A 5,292-nucleotide genomic window follows, 5' to 3' on the forward strand; every position below is an offset into this window, starting at 1 on the left:
GGTCAAGCCCCGCCCCCCATTATTTATTTTTAAACCTTTAAGCTAAGCTGCAACAATATTGTGTATAAATACACCCTACTTTGAATAAACAAACGGAAGTAATTCTGGACTCACAACCTTTTGTGTTGTGTGTTAATTGCTTCTCCAGGTGCCTGATATAATTTGGGTTCCCCTGAATATAAGTATTGGATCCTTTGTCCATATCAATTTGGTGCCTTGACTCGGGATCTGATGGTCAAAAATACTCCGACACCAGATCTACGTCCCTGTCAGTCTGTCTGGGTAAGAAGTGACTTAAAAATGCCAGATCCAAGGGGGCGGGGTCAATCCAGCAAGCCGAGAAGTCGCATGTAAGCTGGGCTCCCGCTAAAGCTCCAAGAACCCGACAGAAAACTTGCCGAAAGCGAGACAAAAACACACCGGGACCTGCCACCTACAACAGGCGCAACCTGGTGATAAACCTGAGACCCACATCGAGAGTCTGGAGGTTCGGGGACCCACGGTGGAAAGCCGCAGCCTGTGGATGATGGAAACGGTGAGAGGCGGACGCTCTCCTCGCCCATGCACTGCAGGTGCTACCCCACCAAAGCCCTGCTCCCCCCCCAGGACCGGCGGGGGTTATCCTGGTCCAACACGGAAAGGCAACTTAAATGTGTCTTTGGGGTTCCTGGCCTTGCTTCACGCAATACTAGAACTATTAATGCATTGGCCTGTTCCCTAGCAAAGGGTCTGAATGCCACCTCTCAGGCCTTAGAAGAACTCCTAATGGATACCCAGGCAAATAAGAAAGCAATCCTTGAAATTAGAGCAGCTATTGACTACCTATTAATGAAATATGAGTTGGGATGTAAGGTTGTCAAAGGAATGTGCTGTTTTAACCTGTCTGATCTATGATCCATGAACACATACAGAACTTACACGATCTAGTGAGGGATATCAAACAAGACACTGGGTTCTTTGAGACTTGGGACTGGACTTTTGGGCTGGGTACATGGTTAAGTTTACTTGTCAAGAAAATATTGTATTTCCTACTTATTGCAGTATTTGTTATCCTGTTAATCTTTCTTACTTTCAAGTTTTTCTCATGTCTCTTTTCTCACTTATGTATCTCAAAACCTCATGTTGGCCGAACCTTAACTTACATGCCAGCTTCCCCTACCTCCGATGCTTATTCCCCTTGTATAACAGAAGATACTCCTCTGATGACCTTTGGTTTGTCCTGTCTAAGGGAAAGGTGGTGAAGAAATAACACAAGTCTCACAGGTGTGGCTAGCGCACCTGGATATACCTTAGACGGATGAACCTTGGATCAATGGACCTTGGAGGGAATTGTGCGGGAATATATCTTGATTCCAATGTTTAGTTTAATTCAATTAAGGCCTACATCTGATGCTCTTTATGTGTAATGAACTTTTTCTCTGTAAAATGCTGTATACGTGTCAGCAAAAGTTGCGTTCTCTGTGTATTCTAGCCACTTATTTTGAGAAACGGTACACTGTGTGACTGTTTGCTAGCTAATTTTATCTACGACCTTCCTATCTTATGAAATATGTAACCACATATTGTTTTGTAAACTAATTTGATATCCTATGAAATATGTAGCCACAATAACTAATTTTATCTTTTGAATTTCCTATCTTTAACTATATTATTTATTTTTAAATCTTTAAGGTAAGCTGCAACAATATTGTGTATAAATACACCCTACTTTGAATAAACGAACGGAAGTAATTCTGGACTAACAACCATTTGTGTTGTGTGTTAATTGCTTCTCCAGGGGCCTGATATACAGGGAGTGCAGAATTATTAGGCAAATTAGTATTTTGACCACATCATCCGCTTTATGCATGTTGTCTTACTCCAAGCTGTATAGGCTCGAAATCCTACTACCAATTAAGCATATTAGGTGATGTGCATCTCTGTAATGAGAAGGGGTGTGGTCTAATGACATCAACACCCTATATCAGGTGTGCATAATTATTAGGCAACTTCCTTTCCTTTGGCAAAATGGGTCAAAAGAAGGACTTGACAGGCTCAGAAAAGTCAAAAATAGTGAGATATCTTGCAGAGGGATGCAGCACTCTTAAAATTGCAAAGCTTCTGAAGCGTGATCATCGAACAATCAAGCGTTTCATTCAAAATAGTCAACAGGGTCGCAAGAAGCGTGTGGAAAAACCAAGGCGCTAAATAACTGCCCATGAACTGAGAAAAGTCAAGCGTGCAGCTGCCAAGATGCCACTTGCCACCAGTTTGGCCATATTTCAGAGCTGCAACATCACTGGAGTGCCCAAAAGCACAAGGTGTGCAATACTCAGAGACATGGCCAAGGTAAGAAAGGCTGAAAGACGACCACCACTGAACAAGACACACAAGCTGAAACGTCAAGACTGGGCCAAGAAATATCTCAAGACTGATTTTTCTAAGGTTTTATGGACTGATGAAATGAGAGTGAGTCTTGATGGGCCAGATGGATGGATTGGTAAAGGGCAGAGAGCTCCAGTCCGACTCAGACGCCAGCAAGGTGGAGGTGGAGTACTGGTTTGGGCTGGTATCATCAAAGATGAGCTTGTGGGGCCTTTTCGGGTTGAGGATGGAGTCAAGCTCAACTCCCAGTCCTACTGACAGTTTCTGGAAGACACCTTCAAGCAGTGGTACTGGACGAAGTCTGCATCCTTCAAGAAAAACATGATTTTCATGCAGGACAATGCTCCATCACACGCGTCCAAGTACTCCACAGCGTGGCTGGCAAGAAAGGGTATAAAAGAAGAAAATCTAATGACATGGCCTCCTTGTTCACCTGATCTGAACCCCATTGAGAACCTGTGGTCCATCATCAAATGTGAGATTTACAAGGAGGGAAAACAGTACACCTCTCTGAACAGTGTCTGGGAGGCTGTGGTTGCTTCTGCACGCAATGTTGATGGTGAACAGATCAAAACACTGACAAAATCCATGGATGGCAGGCTTTTGAGTGTCCTTGCAAAGAAAGATGGCTATATTGGTCACTGATTTGTTTTTGTTTTGTTTTTGAATGTCAGAAATGTATATTTGTGAATGTTGAGAGGTTATATTGGTTTCACTGGTAAAAATAAATAATTGAAATGGGTATATATTTGTTTTTTGTTAAGTTGCCTAATAATTATGCACAGTAATAGTCACCTGCACACACAGATATCCCCCTAAAATAGCTAAAACTAAAAACAAACTAAAAACTACTTCCAAAAATATTCAACTTTGATATTAATGAGTTTTTTGAGTTCATTGAGAACATGGTTGTTGTTCAATAATAAAATGAATCCTCAAAAATACAACTTGCCTAATAATTCTGCACTCCCTGTAATTTGGGTTCCCCTGAATATAAGTATTGGATGTTTTGTCCATATCAGTATGGTGAACCAGAGGAATTACAGGAGGAAAGTGTGAGTAGGGCGGGCAACTGCCCAATATTTTCTCTGACACCTAGTGTGCACTCGCCTTCTGCATTTAATCCACCTCTCCAAGTCCATCTGTATCTGCTCTATATGCATCAACAGTCTCATCCAAAGGACACAGTTGAGACATCAGCTGCACCTGCTACAACTGGCACAAGTAGTTTACCCACTGTCAATGTGACCATAACTACCACTACCACCACCAACATCACCTGTGGCACCATCAACATTTCTATTAGCATTAGTCAATCAAGTGCTAGTGTACAGGCTACACAGAAAACTTCTACTGCCACCAATGCAAATCCACTGCATTGTGCAAACAAAGCAAAGTTTGGGATCACTTTGAGTACCTTCAAAAAGGACAACTAGCAAAGTGCAAATTGTGTAGCGAGGAGTGTGGGGTGTGAGCAGGGCCGGATTTAGATGAAAAGAGGCCCTAGGCTATTCCACTTATGAGGCCCTTTCACCTCCCTTTTTTAAGTTTGTAAATTACATGAGAGACAATAAAATACATAATTACTGTGATATATATCAATATGTTAAATGAAACATGTTGTGATTGGTACTAACCTTTATAAAAAATGTGGCACGGATAATAAAAAAAAAGTCGAGATGAGGAGGGGGGGGTGTGATTGTGAGAGGGAGCGGGGTGATGAGGAGAGGGGGGGGGGTGATTGTGAGAGGGGGGTGATTGTGAGAGAGTATAGTAACAGTAGTCCACAGATGCAGGTTTGATAAGAAGAGTTGCACCACTCATTATCTAGTGAATTAAAAAAGAAAAGAATAACAGAAAAACAATGGAAACAAATTAAAAGGTTCCTCTTGCATAGATGCTACTGTCCGTGTGTCAGGGTACCTGAGGCCTCTACCTCTAAGGGAGGTAGAGACTTGGTGGTTTATCCGTCCAGGCGAGCTGTTTCCTCCGTTCCTCGCGGTTCATCCAGTCACTTAAACACCGGCCGCGAGGAATCCACGTCCTTTTCTAGCAGGACGCTCAATACGTGACGTCATGACGCTATCACGAGCGACCTGTCACTCAAGTGTCCGATATCCAATCGGTACTTGTCAGAGGCGTGATTACCATCCAGAGCCAGGGTATTTAAGCTTACTTCTCTCTTCAGCTCATTGCCCTGTCGTGGTTCTAGCTTGTCTAGTCACTCAGTGCTCTGGTATTCTAGTTTGCTCTATTGGTTTTGACTCGGCTCGTTGTACTACCCTGCTTCTCTGTTATCCCTTGACCCGGCTTGTCTCTCGCTTATCTGTCTTCTCGTTCCCTCGACCTCGGCTTGTCTCTGACTATTCTCTATTACTCTCGGTACGTTAGTCCGGCCATTCTAAGGCCCGGTATACGTACCTTTCCCCTCTTTGTACTCTGCGTGTTGGATCCCTGTCCCGATCCTGACATTACGACAGGGCCAATGGATCCTGCAGGTACAAACAGTCAGCTTGGTTCTTCGGATCCCAGGTTTGACGCCATGGAGCATAGGATGGATCAGATGGCTTTGGCACTACAGGCACTTTTGTCTCGTGCTAGTAACCCACCTGAGGAGACACGTACTCCTTCTATTTCTCCTGCAGTCTCGGGTCTAGAGGTAGCCACTGTAGGTGCTTCTTCCCGTATTACCCCACCAGTACGTTATGGCGGGTCACCGGAGAAGTGTCGTGGCTTTCTAAACCAGATTAGCATCCATTTCGAATTACAACCCCGCTCTTATCCTACAGATAGAGCGAAGGTTGGATTTATTATTACACTACTCATTGAAAAAGCTTTGAGATGGGCCAATCCTTTATGGGAGAATGATAATCCACTAGTCTATAATTATAATGCCTTTGTAGCTGCGTTTAGAGGAACTTTTGACCC

The sequence above is a fragment of the Pelobates fuscus genome, chromosome 4, assembly GCF_036172605.1.
Source record: "Pelobates fuscus isolate aPelFus1 chromosome 4, aPelFus1.pri, whole genome shotgun sequence".
Taxonomy (NCBI): Eukaryota; Metazoa; Chordata; class Amphibia; order Anura; family Pelobatidae; genus Pelobates; species Pelobates fuscus.